The sequence below is a fragment of the Ursus arctos genome, unplaced genomic scaffold (genome assembly GCF_023065955.2).
Source record: "Ursus arctos isolate Adak ecotype North America unplaced genomic scaffold, UrsArc2.0 scaffold_26, whole genome shotgun sequence".
Lineage (NCBI taxonomy): Eukaryota > Metazoa > Chordata > Mammalia > Carnivora > Ursidae > Ursus > Ursus arctos.
In genome coordinates, this window is record NW_026622941.1 from 976,536 (window position 1) to 991,603 (window position 15,068).

At 46.5% G+C, this 15,068-nt stretch overlaps 1 non-coding gene across 1 annotated transcript; it reads right to left on the minus strand.

Annotated features, from left to right (window-relative positions):
* Positions 1-7,806: 7,806 nt before the first annotated feature.
* LOC113258108 (U6 spliceosomal RNA) lies at positions 7,807-7,913 on the minus strand. Its single transcript, XR_003317123.1, has one exon. It is a non-coding gene; the product is annotated as a U6 spliceosomal RNA (small nuclear RNA).
* Between the last annotated feature and the right edge of the window lie 7,155 nt (positions 7,914-15,068).

Consider the following 15,068-nt stretch of genomic DNA (forward strand, 5'->3'; position numbering starts at 1 on the left):
CTTAATTACTTCTTTAATTACTTCTATCTCCAAAACGCATTGGAGGCTTTGGGCTTCAACATGTGAATTTTGGAAAATTCACAACACAACACCATCCTCGTAACCTTTTGGCAGAATTGCAAAGAATTCATCTCCATTATGAAAATGATTATTCCAGCATTTCCCGGATTTTCACAATTCCAGTAGGCATAGCCATTGTCTCCCAAAAGCCACTACTAAAAATGAAATTGCTACCTAGGAGCAGGAGAATATCACGTCTAATATTCTCCTATTAGCCATTAGCAAATTACCACACCAAGAGAGTTATCCTGGGAAGAGAAATGTTCATGGGGTGGGGGTGGGGAGAATGGGAGTGAGCATGGAGATGTTGGGGCAACAGATGGCTCAACAGGTTGAGCTGGGGATGGGACAGTGAAATAGTCTCTTCTCTTTTTCCTTCTCCAATTTTTTTCTCTACCTTTATTTTTTTGCCTCCGTTAACTCCTGCTATAAGGAGTAGTAAACCTAAACAGAGAGAAAGCCTACTATTCCATGTGGGAAAGGTCCCATGTCTGCTTGCTCTGGGCACATGGTCATTGCCACACACCTGGCCAGGCCCATCTCCTTGCACCCAACAAATACTGAGGGGCTAAGGGAGCGCTTACGTGCAGGGGCAGCTGACTGGGGGAAGCACTGGGTCCTGGCAGCACAATGAACACGAACTTACAGTCTTGGGGAGGAACTCAGCTCCCTCCTTAACTATTTAATAGGGTTCAGTTTGCAGGCGAGGTTTGGGGTTCGTTTAATTCAGAAGTTTAGAAAGTCAACAGAAAGAGATGGTGAAACCCTACTATGAAATTAACCATACTCACTTTTTTGGAAAAAGAAACCAAATTGAAAATAATAGAAAGTAAAAAAGACAATGTTACCTTCTCAGGGGGATGTTATTTAAAACCCTGAACCAGGGACCCCCAGGGCTGTTTCTGGTCCAGAGTGTTGCTTGCCCCAGTCAGCGGCCCTTTCACCCTTTGTTCTTCTGTGTGGGCCACAACCACTACCAGGCTGGTGACTTCTCAGGACTGATACCAATTGCAGAGACCTTATTGCTTGTGGATTTTCTGCCGTTTTTGATTTCTAGCTGTTCCTGTTCCTAATTTCTATTGTAGAAATGCTAGAGAATTCTCTCATGCAAATGTGTTTGGAATGAAACTGTGGAGTGCAAGGGGTTTTTATAGGCCACCCAGCTTTCAGGAGGATCTTCCTGAATCACATAGGAGCTTCCCCCTCATTCCATTGTCTAGTTGCAGCAGCAAGGGTCAAATGCTTGGGGGGGCGGGTTGTAACGAAATGTCTCTGCTGTTTAACTGTTTTTGTGTGTGCCCTAAATGTTGGAGCCAGGTCACCTGAGCTCTAGCAGATTCACCAGCAGTAATTCCCTAGAAGTGGCCCGCTGGAGTGAGAATCCCCTAAGTGCGAAGTCTGAATTATACTCCCTGTCTGTCCCTGATTTATTCTTGAATTCTTGTGTTTTATAGATTTTTTCTTTTGTATTTTTTTAAAAGATTGTATTTATTTACTTGTCAGAGAGAGAGCGAGAGAGCGAGCACAAGCAGGGGGAGCGGCAGGCAGAGGGAGAAGCAGGCTCCCTACTGAGCAAGGAGCCTGATGTGGGGCTCAATCCCAGGACCCCAGGATCATGACCTGAGCTAAAGGCAGATGCTTAACCGAGTGAGCCACCCAGGCGCCCCTAAAGATTTTATTTTTAAGTCATCACTACCCAATGTGGGGCTCAAACTCACGCCCCCGAGATCAAGAGTCACACGCTCCACTGACTGAGCCAGCCAGGCGCCCCAAGAATGTCTTTAGTCTAGGGGTTGTTATTCATCTCACCATCCATTTGCTTTTGCTGACACTGGGTGAATCAATTTTTTAGATTTCAGTCCCTCAATGGGAAGAAAAAGAGTTGACCAACAGTCATAGAAAGCAGAGGCTCAGAGCCAAGGTAACCCACTCATTCCAATACCCCACTGGCCACTTGGCTGCTAAGCCCGGACGTGGCAGGTGGCATGATTCCACCTGGACACATACTGATTTTAGAGTATGGTGAGGCATAGGAAACTTCCAATGATGCTTGTTTCAAAAAATAAAACCAAACAAACCTAGGTGCGAACCTTAAAAAGCTTGTATTTTGCATTGTTTTAAAAGGGAAATTTTACACACACATATATATATGACAGAAGTCAAATATATATGTATATATTCTGTGTCTTTACTTTGTCCTTTCTTGCAAAACTTGCAAAAATTGCAGTTAAAATTTAATATCAGGCTTCTTTGGTTATAAGCTAACATGAGGGGGGAGAAACAGAAGGGGAGAAGACAGGGATGTTGGAAGGACAGCTCACAGAATCAAAGGAAGGGGTAAACCCAGGCTTTGAAAGGACAGGAATTGGGCACTTGTGTGGGTTTTAGGCTCTTGTTCTAACTTACCACAGCCCCTGTGTTTTCTGCTCAATATTTAAGTTTCAAGGAGCAAATATGTGACTGGCTTGGGATCTGTGAAGTGCCCATCTGCATAGTAGGAGTGGGAAAAGGCCCCTGAGACTGACGGCCTCACTAAAATGTGATGAAATGGGGGTAGTGGAGTGGGACTGTTCCCCCAAAGAAAGGATGCTGGGCAAATGAAAGGAAAATCCCAGGGGTGCAGTAGTGTGAGTAAATACAGTGGGAGTGAGGCAGAGCGGGGGGCCAGGCAAAGAGACCAGGGGAGGCCGAAAACAAGCTGACAGCTGCAAGTCGTTTGTAACTGAACTTGCAAGGCACGGAACAGCCTCACCACTTTGTGGTGACTTTGTGGGCCCCAAGAAGAAAGACAGTAACTATCTTTTCTTCTATCCCCTGGGGAGGAAGTTTGGTTCAGTGATTGCTTGTTGAGATTGGGCAGCTGGAGGCTATGGCTCTGCCTCTGGCTGCGAACGAATGAACAGGAATCAGGGGGACCGTGGAATGGGATAAAGACGAGGCCAGTCTTCCCCCTTGGTCATGAGCCGCTCACAACAAACACATGCCGGCTGGGCACACCCCCGATTTCTCCAGCCTCTGACAGGCACCAAGGGTTTGGGGGTGACCCAGGAGCCCCCTGTGACATTCACCTTAGAACTTAGAGATACTGAAAACCGTGCTGTCAATAGAGTAGCCGGGAGCCATTGCCACGTGGCTAGAACAAGATACGCTGTCAGGGTGAAATACACACACGACTGGAGGGCTATGGAGAAAAGAACATGAAACACCTACTGATAATTTTAAAATATTTACTGTATGTTGAAATGATAACGTTTTGGATATACTGTGTTTAAGAAAACATTTAAATTAATTTCACCTGGGGGCACCTGGGTGACTCAGTCAGTTAAGCGGCTATCTGTAGCTCAGGTCATGATCCCAGGGTCCTGGGATCAAGTCCCTCGTTGGGCTCCCTGCTCAGCAGGAAGCCTGCTTCTGTACCCCCTGCTTGTGCTCTCTCTCTCCCTGTGTCAAATAAATAAACAAAATCTTAAAAAAAATAAAATCCATGAAATTAATTTCACCTGATTCTTTTTTTTTTTTTTTTTTAATGTGGCTAGTAGAAAACTTTAAATTCCATATGTGGGGGCACCAGGCTGGCTCAGTTGGTAGAGCGTGTGACTCTTGATCTCGGGGTGGTGGATTTCGAGCCCTACATTGGGTGTAGAGATTACTGAAAAATAAAATCTTTAAAAGAAAAATAAATAAATAGGGGCACCTGAGTGGCTCAGTCGTTAAGCGTCTGCCTTCGGCTCAGGGCGTGATCCCAGCGTTCTGGGTTCGAGCCCCACGTCAGGCTCCTCCGCTATGAGCCTGCTTCTTCCTCTCCCACCCCCCCTGCTTGTGTTCCCTCTCTCGCTGGCTGTCTCTCTCTGTCAAATAAATAAATAAAATCTTAAAAAAAAAAAAAAAGAAAGAAAGAAAGAAAGAAAGAAAGAAAAAAGAAAGAAAGAAAAATAAATAAATAAATTGCCTGCGTGGTTCACACTCTATTTCCACCCGACGGCACTGTACCCTAATACCCTAGCTTGGCTGGTAATGCAGGTTGGTTTTTATCCATCTCTGTAGACTCCTTGCCTTGCACAGAGCAGGTGCTCAATAAATTTTTGTTGGGCAAATTAATAAATTATTAAATTTATTCAAAGCACTGTTTACGCCATATGTAGAGTTCTTTACTAGAGAGATAATAAGAATTAACAACTCATAGAGTCAGTCCTTATCTTTTGATCATTCAATGCTAGGATGAGGGTTAAACCCCTCCGAATATCAAGGCTAGAGACTGGTAAACCTCTGTGGCCCTGGTTTTCTTCCCCCTGTGGCCCTTTTTTAGTGTCCCGTTGAACTCTCTCTGCTTCCACAAAAAGACAATCCCAGCAAGGTTTAGACAGCTTAGCTGAAATGTGTGTTGTGTGGCCAATAAAGGTTTTTATGGAAACGGAGAGTCTCCATTAATGAGGCTGCTGAATTATCAGGATAGATGGGGTTGTTTCCAAATCACTCTGAGGCCTGGGGAGATTGAGTCCATGAACAGCCCCAGGCCACATGGCTGTTCCTGGTAAGGCTGGGATGAAACTCTCAGACTCTTATCTGAGATCATCTTCAGTTTCACAAAGAAAAGAGAGGTTGTCTGGCAGGAACCCCCCTTCCCTTTCCTCCCTGCCACATCCCTGACTCACTCAGAGGAAGAAGGGGTATCCTTACTCCATTCCAGAGCTAATCTTTCCTCTTGTGCCCCATGCCCGGCCCCTCCAACTCATCTGGGGGGTCGTTCCTACACTGACCCCCGTCCCTGAAATTTCCACTCTCCACTACGGCTTTCCTCTTAACATGCCCCGAACCTCCCAGCCCTGAAAACCATTACTTTCCTTAGTCCTGTGATCATCCCTCCTCTCCCTCCTTCATGCTTGCCCCTAGGGCCCCCTCTGTGAGCAGGGCCCACCCCTCCTCTGCATATCCTGACTTCATCCTCTGCTGACACGACTCTTAAGGTTCTAGTTTCACCGTGTCCTCTCTCCTGATCCTGATCTCCAACTTCCTATTAGTCGTTTCTATTTGGATATGCCACAGGGACCTAATGTTCAACATGCCTAAGCGACACTCCTAGAATTCTCCCTCAGACCTACTGCCTTTCATCTGTACCCCCATTTCATTTACTCACAGATGCCAGATTAGATCCTTTCACTTCTCTTTCATTTTCACGTGTACCCCTTCTCCCTTAGCCCCTTCTCTGCTGGCAGCTTTTACTTTCTTTGGCCTCTTCCAGAATCCCTTTATTTAGTGCACACTTAGTACACTGAGTGCCAGGCGTTGTGCTAGGCTCCGGGGCTGTCATGGTAAACAAGACAGACAAGTTTTCAGCCCTCGCAGGCTCTGTGGCTGAATAGAGGTCACAGATGAGTCCGCAGGCCCCGTAATCCAGAGCAACGACTGCTTTGTTGGGGGGTCCACAGAGCACTGTGAAGACTGAGGAGACGTCTCTAGCCTTCTCTGGGGAGGTTAGTGACGGCAATAGGAAGACAGTTAAGTTCAACCTGTAGGAATTATCTAGGGGGAGGAGAATTTATTTATTTATTTATTTATTTATTTATTTAGATTTTATTTATTTATTTGACAGAGAGACAGCCAGTGAGAGAGGGAACACAAGCAGGGGGAGTGGCAGAGGAAGAAGCAGGCTCCTAGTGGAGGAGCCTGAGGTGGGGCTCGATCCTAGGACTCCGGGATCACGCGCTGGGCCGAAGGCAGACGCTCAACGACTGTGCCACCCAGGCGCCCCTAGGGGGAGGAGAATTTAAAGATGTTGCCAGCATATATGAAGAACCAGAGCCAAAAAGGGCAGCAGGACATGGTGGTGAACAAAAGGCACATTCACTAAGACCCAGGTCTGAGCTCCAGGTGGGGAGAGGCTCTGATAGAATAACTGGCCAGGTCGCATCACCTTGTTGGGTGAATTAAAGAGCTTGGAAGTCATTCCAAGAACAATCTTGAACATTCAAGGGTTTGGGGCAGGGAAGGGGTGATAGGATTGGTGTGTGAGAAAGGCCGCTCTGGTCTGTCCTTCATGTGGCAAACAGCCGGGTGGGAGGCCAGAGCAGAGAGGAGCTCTGGCTCAAGGTTTTTGCCTTAATCTAGGGAAGAGGCAACAGTGAATGGTGCCTTAACTAGGGCAAACAGCACACATCCATTCATTTCTAATCCTGACTGACTTCTTGGGCACATGCTAGGTTGCAGGCCCTAGAGGAGATGCCAGAATGATTAAGCCTGTTTCCGTCCTGAGGAAAAGCATTGCCTGGTAAGAAACAAATTATTATTCGTCAGGTAAATAAAGGATTGCAATGCAATGTGACAGGCGCCACGATAGAGGTGAGGACAAATGGCCGTGGGAGTCAGAGGTGGGCGGCCCTGGAGGCCTGCTACGGGTGGCTTCCCACTGAGAGCTACGGTTCTTTCCCTGCAAGGGAGGGAAGCTTTGCCTCCACACCCTGGAAGATGGTATTCTTACTTCACTCAGAAGTGAAATGTGGTGGTGAGGCGCCTGGGTGGCTCAGTTGGTTAAGCCTGTGCCTTCGACTCAGGTCATGATCCCAGGGTCCTGGGATCGAGCCCCGCATCAGGCTCTCTGCTCAGTGGGGAGTCTGCTTCTCTCTCTCTCCCTCTCCCTGCTGCTCTGCCCACTTGAGCTCACTCGCTCTCTCTGTCAAATAAATAAATAAATAAAATCTTAAAAAAAAAAAAAAAAAAGGGAAGTGTGGTTGAAACTAGGCCTTCTTTCCCCAGTTCTTGGGAGACTGGGCTCTGTGAGGCCCAGGAGCCCAGATGACGTTCCCTGGAAATGCTGCCCCTGAGACTGCTAGGGTGAGCCCAACAGAGACCATGCTAAGAAGCCAGTCCCCAGTCTGGAACTTCCCCGGCCTCACCCACCAGGAATTTGTTCAAGAGAGTTTTAGTCCTAAAGGATTTGTTAATAAGAGTTTTTCTGGGATCATTTTTCTCTTCTGCCTACCCAGCTCCTATGCATTATTCAAAACCATGTTCAAATTCTGCCCCACTGGTCCTCCCCTTCCAGCATAGAGTCACACCTTAGTCTCCACCATCCCCCCAAACACCTCTGATGATGAATTGGCATTGCCACGAACTTCTATCTGCCCTCCTGGCCTGGAACACATTCACAGGCGGTGCCGAGTGAGCAGGGAGCCTGTGAATCTACTGGTCTTCATCCCCCCTTCCAATCCTCTGACTTGTACCTTCGGATTTCCCCAGCATTCTTTCCTCCGACACTTCCAGTGTGGGTTCGTTGGTGCGCAGACACGGTTGCTTACCAGCAGTTATGGCCCCCTTTTATGGGATCTCTTCCTTCTGCCTCTCATAGGGGGCTTTCAAAAATGCAAATCAGACACCGTTACCACCCCTTGCTTAAAATCTTGCATAATTGCCTATCTCCCAAGAGATAAACTGAAGCCCCGAGCATGGCATACAAGCATCTTTAAAAGAGGTTCCTTGCCAACATTTCTGGCTGTACCCTCTGCTTTCCACAAGACTGAGCTTTTCCATGATAGACTGTGTCCTCATCTTGGATGTTCTGCCTCGAAAACTCTCCCCCATCACCTTGTCCCACTGGCCTTTTATCTCTACCATTCAGCGTTTTATTTCATTTTTTCCCCCATTTTATTTTATTTATTATTTTAGCTTAATTTAGTTTCATCGTGATAAATGTACTCTTTATTTATTTTTTTAATAATAATTTTTTTATTATATTATGTTAGTCACCATACAAAAAATATGGAACGCTTCACGAATTTGCGTGCCATCCTTGCACGAGGGCCATGCTAATCTTCTCCGTATCGTTCCAATTTTAGCGTATGTGCTGCCGATTCGAGCACCCGCGTTTTATGTCAAATGCCTTCTCTAGGGGCCTCCCTTGACTCACTCACCCTCTCCATTGTGAAAAATGATACTACTAGACATACACCACTATCTTGTTACTGTTTACATTTCTTTTCCCCATTAAATAGTAAACTCTCTGAGGACAGGGGCTGTGTGGTTGGACATGCTTCAGAGGGTCTCAAGAAACAGAAAGAATGATCTTGAAGGATCTGTGAAGCAATATTTTTGGTGGGGAGTTCAGGTATGTTCCTGGGTTCCTGGGACTGAGGCTCAAAATCATCCCATGTTTAATATCTGTGGTTTTTTGTTTTGTTTTGTTTTTTTAAAGATTTTATTTATCTATTCGACAGAGATAGAGACAGCCAGCGAGAGAGGAAACACAAGCAGGGGGAGTGGCAGAGGAAGAAGCAAGCTCATAGCAGAGGAGCCTGATGTGGGGCTCGATCCCATAACGCCGGGATCACGTCCTGAGCCGAAGGCAGATGCTTAACCGCTGTGCCACCCAGGCGCCCCTAATATCTGTGTTTACTTTCCAATGCCCCATTTGATCTTTACTGCCTTTTCCTACCCTCTCTGCTTTCCTGCCTAACTCCTCCTTTCTCTAAGATCTCTGGTTGCAAATTTCATTTTTTTTTAATTTTTAAAAAAGATTTAATTTATTCATTTGACAGAGAGAGAGAGAGCACAAGCAGGGGGAGCAGCAGGTAGAGGGAGAGGGAGAAGCAGGCTCCCCACTGAGCAAGGAGCCTGACGCGGGGCTCCATCCCAGGACCCCAGGACCATGACCTGAGCCGAAAGCAAACGTTTAACCAACTGAGCCACCCAGGTGCCCCAGGTTGCAAATTTCCTGATAAATGTATGTGTACTAAGGCATGGGTAACTAAGATGTAAGGTGTATTTGTATTTTAATAATGAACACGGGGGGCGCCTGGCTGGCTCAGTCATCAGAACCTGTGACTCTTGATCTCGGGGTCATGAGTTCGAGCCCCACATTGGGCAGAGCATTTACTTTAATTAAAAAAATTTTTCAGGGGCGCCTGGGTGGCTCAGTTGGTTAAGTGTCTGCCTTCATCCTAGGTGGTGATCTTGGGGTCCTGGAATCAAACCCTGCATCGAGTCCTGCATCGGGCTCCCTGCTCAGCCAGGAGTCTGCTTCTCCCTCTCCCTCTGTCTCTCCCTCCAATCCCCCTGCTCATGCTCTCTCTCTCTGTGTCTCCCAAATAAATACATAAAACCTTCAAAAACTTTTTGGGCTGTGCCGCTTAATTTTTTTTTTAAATGAGGATAATTTCTGGGCACCTGGGTGGCTCAGTCAGTTAAGTGTCTGCCTTCAGTTCAGGTCATGATCCCAGGGTCCTGGGATAGAGTCTGTGTTGGGCTCCGTGCTCAGCAGGTAGCCTGCTTCTCCCTCTGCCCTTCCCCCCTCCAACTCGTGTTCTCTCTCTCTCTGTTACTCTCTCTCCTCTCAAAAATAAATAAATAAATAAAATCTTAATGAAAATTAAAAAATAAATGATGATAACTGTTAAATTTTATTATTTCATTGGACTCTTAGAAAAATCTTTTGTAGATGGAAAATAAACCTTCCCTTTTTCTTCTTGCAGACAACAGCCAAGGAGAAGGAGGGCTCTTGCCTAAGAATTTATTGCAGTCTTACAAGAGCCATAGTCTCCAGGCCCTTTTTTTTTTGTACAGCTAAGGGGGGTGTGTCCGGGACATGCAGCCCAGCCCAGCACCTGTGTCTTGTTACCAGATGTTCTGAAGGGGAGAGGGCGAGGGGGTATGTGGGTGATGAAGGAACGGAACTACACGCTGCCTGGCATGATGACGAGACTGGGCTGGCTCTGAGGAGAGGTGTGCCTCCTGACATTTAGGCTATACCACCCTGTGAAGGGCTTGTCCTCGAGCAGCGTAAGAGCCTGTGTTTGGCGCATCAGTAGACTTGTTGGCAAGTGGGGAGAGGTGCCCATAATCACCCTAAAAGCAAGATTGGAAAGGGAAACCTGACGCCCACCTTGGTCCTCACTGCAAGACTTAGAGGCCAGCGTGAGATGAGTGGGACTTGTGGGGTTAAGTCACGGATTGTCCACAACACGTGATGTGGACTGGTACTGTGGAGGGAAGGGCGTGTTCCTTCCTGGGATGTGATCAAGCCGGGTCAGGGGTGGGGTTTTCTACGAGGTGGGATGGGCGAGTGAGGGGGAATACATAGGTATTTTGGCAAGGAGGAGCAGTCCTCGGGACAGGAAGCCAGGCAAGACTGGCGGTGTGCATATGAGGCAGATTTCTTATTGTGAGTTGAGATTTAAAACGCTTGAAAGCCACGGAGCTAAAAGCAGCTGACGCTAAAGAGGGGGCAGGCATGGAGGTGGATTCTTAGGTCACCCGTATAAGGTAGGCAAGTAGACACTCCTTTTCATAGATGAGAAACTGAGGAAGCTGTGAAGAAAGCAGTCGCTACCTAGCCTTGGCTTTGCGCTAAGCATGGTGCCAGGTGCTTTCCCGAGTTACTTGGTCTGCTGCTCAGGAACTCTGTGTGGCTGGGGTGCTCCCACGCATTTGGGTGACTTGCCTTGGCCTCACAGGTCTCAAAGCTTCCTGGAGGAGTCATTCAACCTCCTAAAGCAGGGTTCTTGGCTGCGCAGGGAAAAGCCTTTAAAGAGGGTATCGGGAAAATGACATACTGAGTGCAGGTGAATGAATCTCTCGTGGTTACATTTTAGGCATCAGTGGAGGGAGGCAGAAATGCACAGCCTCTCAAATCACACTTCAAAGGCAACAACAAACCCTTAGAAGTGGAACCTGCACTGTGTGGCTGGTTTGTGTGGGAGACAACTCATGGGCTCCTTCTGGGCTGCACAGAAAGTGCAGGGAACATTAACACGAGAGCGAGGGATTTCACTGAAGGTCACCTAGGAGTGGGGAACAAAGGAATAACACTAAAAGGGTACCTTCGCCCATAAATTTTCCCCAAATGGTGAGCAAGCGTTTATTGGGACCAATTATGTGGCTGCTACCATGACAATGGGTGTGGGAGGGTTAAAACCTACAAACCTTGAGCATTCGAGGCGTTTAGAGCAGTGCGCAAGCAGACATACACACGTGTGCACACACGCTCACACAGGCGGGGAAGGGTCTGGATGGAAAGGGACGTGCGGGGAAGCGGCCAGCCAGTCAGGATGAAGGTGCGAAGGCTGGGATGGTTCCTGGGGGCAGATCTGTAATGCTGAAGAGATGCTCTGCAGACTGTCCCAGGGTTTGCCCACTGACAACGTTTCATCTGGTTGTAGTTAGTGCGTGTCAGTTGGTTTCCACCTCCGGTGTCTGCGATAAGGCTCGGAAACCCTGGGAAAACGTACTAGTTTAGCGATAGCAGCAAAGAGGGGAATTAAATGAGTTTATTTCTTTGGAAAATTTCGTGATTTATGAGATATCAAGGAAGCAGTGTCTCCCAGTAACGTTAGGAGCCTGGGAGTGTTGACTTCTAGTTTTCTTGACTGGCTCTGTCCTTGACATGTAGGGTGACCTTAAGACCTTCATCCTGCCTCATTCCCTTCATTTCCTGCTACTGCCCTGGCAGCTCAATCGACCTTCTCCTTCAGGCTGACCTGCTTTCCACCTCCTGCGAGCTATGCTGTGTCCAGGGCTCAGCCTCCACCCACGCCACCCTCCCCCTTCACGCACGCACGCACACACGCACTATGAGCAGTCCTCTCTCTCTCTCCCCCTGGAAATGAGGCTGTTTGCCAAAGGCGAAGGAGAAGGACATTGTGGTTACTCAGCCATCATGGAGCCTGTGTTGGGTATCCCCGTGCTCCTTATTTTATTGTATTGTTCTGTGTATGTGCCCACATTCTGTTTTATCCACGGTGGACTGCAGCTGTCCAGAAGCTGGAGCAAACTTCTTTTCTGGCCTGGGCCCACAACCCGCACAATGTCCTGTGCAATAAATATGAATTGGACTATTAATGCAATTTATTGCCCACTTTGTAAGGTGGTGACCACAGTTGCCTACCAAGCGGTTTTCGATCATTAGGGGGAAAAGAGTCATTTAAACATAAATTATTAACTTACAAAACAATTTCTTTTAAACAAAATCTGTAAATACTTTTCCTTCTGTGGTTTTCTGCATCACATGAAAAGCTTTACCATAACTTACACCTACCCAGGAATATAATACAATCAGAAAGTTTTGAGCAACCACAGCACCTAAACCTACATTGGGTTTTTTGTTTCCAAAATGAAAATACCTTTTTTTTTTTTCTGATTAAAGTGACTACTCTTGGATTAGATCAAAGTTAGTAGTTTTCCTACAGCAGAAACACAGTTTCTTTGTGTCTGGAGCCTGTATTGAGCGCTGTTTTATGCACTTTACAAATGGTGTACTTTATATTTTCTCTCTACTATATTTTTTCAACATGGTTTCAGGGAATATTTACACATTGTACATATTCTGTTCTTTAGTGATAGTAAGTGCCATTTATCGAACACAAAGTTTGTGCCATGCATTTCACATTTATTTATTTATTATTTATTTATTTATTATTCCCAATAATCCAGGGAGGGAGGTTTTGGATGGTATGTTTGTGTCCCACGTGAATTCATTTTTTTTTAAGATTTTATTTATTTATTTGACAGGGAGAGAGAGTGCGTGTGATATCACAAGCAAGGGGAGCTGCAGAGGGAGAGGGAGAAGCAGGCTCCCCGCTGAGTGGGGCTCCATTCCAGGAGCCTGTGATCATGAGCCGAAGGCAGATGCTTAATGGACTGAACCACCCAGATGCCGCTCCCATGTGAATTCTTAACCAAAAGGCCTCCACTTCCCAAAAGGCTTTCAATCAGGTGGGTAAGATGACCACCAGGTGGATGTCAGGAAGCTTCCTTCCCCATCACCCCAGGGCTTACATGTTGGGCTCAGGAGCAAAAGGTCGTGGTGGCAGGAGAATGAAGAACATCATAGGGATGGTCTCAACAGCATGAACTTCTTCTTACCACGGCTGACCTGACCCCTGCCGCTGCTGTGGGCCCAGCTTGCAGCGCACCAACTCTTTGTTATGGTTCTAGTCATTGGGGAGACAAGCCAGCCACCTGGTGATAGCTTTATTACATTAGACCCCTTCTGTCATCAAAAGGGTACCTCTATTTTGTCCTTATCAGAATAAACGCTTATCCTAGATTGTGCTTGCTTTCCTTGATTCTGCTGATGTAAAAATTGTGAAGTTAGGAGTGCCTGGCTGGCTCGGTCAGTACAGCATGTGACTCTTGATCTCAGGATTGTTAGTTCAAGTCCCACACTGGGTGTAGAGATTACTTAAAAATCTTAAAAATTGTGAAGATAATGAATGCCTTCAACATCTCCAAGGTGTCCCACAAACATGGTTTTACAGTGAAAGAAATAAGTAGTACACTGTTGTCATAAGATTCATTAGTCTTATCATGGCCGCATTGTCAAGAAGTCATAAGAGAGTGGTGTACATGGGCTAGCAAAGACACAGCCCTTTCAGAGATTGGTGTGTTAGACTGCAGGTGGAGCTTATGCTCTGAACCAATGACCAACATGAGGATTGGTCCCTCCCACAGCCAAAATACACAGAGCGGGGGCCCCTGGCTGGCTCAGTTGGTACACCATGTGACTGTTGATCTCAGTCAGGGTCATGAGTTCAAGCCCCACGTTGGGTGTAGAGATTACTTTAAAAAATGCAAAATAGGGGCGCCTGGGTAGCGCAGTCGTTAAAGCGTCTGCCTTCGGCTCAGGGCGTGATCCCGGCGTTCTGGGATCGAGTCCCACATCGGGTTCCTCCGCTGGGAGCCTGCTTCTTCCTCTCTCACTCCCCTGCTGTGTTCCCTTTCTCGCTGGCTGTCTCTCTCTGTCACATAAATAAATAAAATCTTTAAAAAAAAAAAATGCAAAATATACAGAGCTACGAACCAGGAAATGAAAGTGGGCAAAATTATACCCAGTGACCCATTCACAAATTTTTTTGCTTCCTATGCCCATGTAATCTGCTCTTTACCGGTTTAGAGGTTTTAGTGCCCATGGGAAGAAAGCTTCCACAGGAGACATATTGAAATACAAGCTCATAAAGCTACCTGATGTTTTGTCTCCTTGTGCCATCAAGCAAACAAGAAAAAGAGGGAGTTGGAATGTTGACTGGGTCATTGATCCTTCCTTCCTTCAAGTGAAGTAGGACTGCTGCTAGACAATGTAGTTAGGGAGGAGGATGTCTTCCACCTCCTGGGAAGTTATAAGTAGGAAGACGGCTGCATGTGGATATTGGGCTATAAAAAGGGTAGGTTATAGCGGACTTGGGTCATTGCTTCGGTTGTCCATTTCCAAACATCCATCCCACTTATGAGTCTTTCCCAGTGAAGAAGTCCTAGTGGGATTAAAGATCCTGTCTTCCACCATGGAAGGCTGAACCAGCATTTCCTCTTCCCACAGGGAACATAATTTGGTTTAGCTCAATTCTTTGGATCGGGAGGGAGTGCCATGGAGATGTAGAAGTGGTTACTGATAATTCACAGAAATGGAGCCGAGTGCCGCTAGAGTCATCCTGGGGTTTATCAGCCAGACTGTTTCTGAGGTGGGTTCTGGCTAGGGTTCGTGGGTATATGGACAGATTTGGGTTTTGCCCATTTTCGAAGCCTGATTCTCCAATTTTCCTGGAGATCACCTTTCAGTGAATTCCTTCTCTTCTTGAGTTATCCAGAGTTGGCTGTTGTTTTCAGTCAACAGCTCTGACGGGTGTAGGTGGGAAGAAAGCACAAACATGAATCTGCCGTTTGTGTCACAATTCAGGCTACACATGTCTTTTTTCTCCATTCCTAAGCACTAAGTTTTCTTTGTTTCACCTTTGAATAGATAGCGGATAGAATAAATTCCTTAAAAATAAAAAAGCAGAGAAGAAGCAAAACCCCAAGGCATGATACAGAAAACATATCGATAACAAGCAGTTTAACACGTCTAGAAACATGTTCCACTCAAACTGAGCTATAGATCTTGAACACCTCAAGACAGTAGTAGAAAAAACAAGCAGAGAGAAAGGAAGGAATTATAGACTAAGAGCTGAAATTATTTTACCTCTCTGGAAAATGGAGCCAGACTTTGGTTTTTGGTTCCACATGAAAGGAGCTTGGGAGTTGCCACTTTA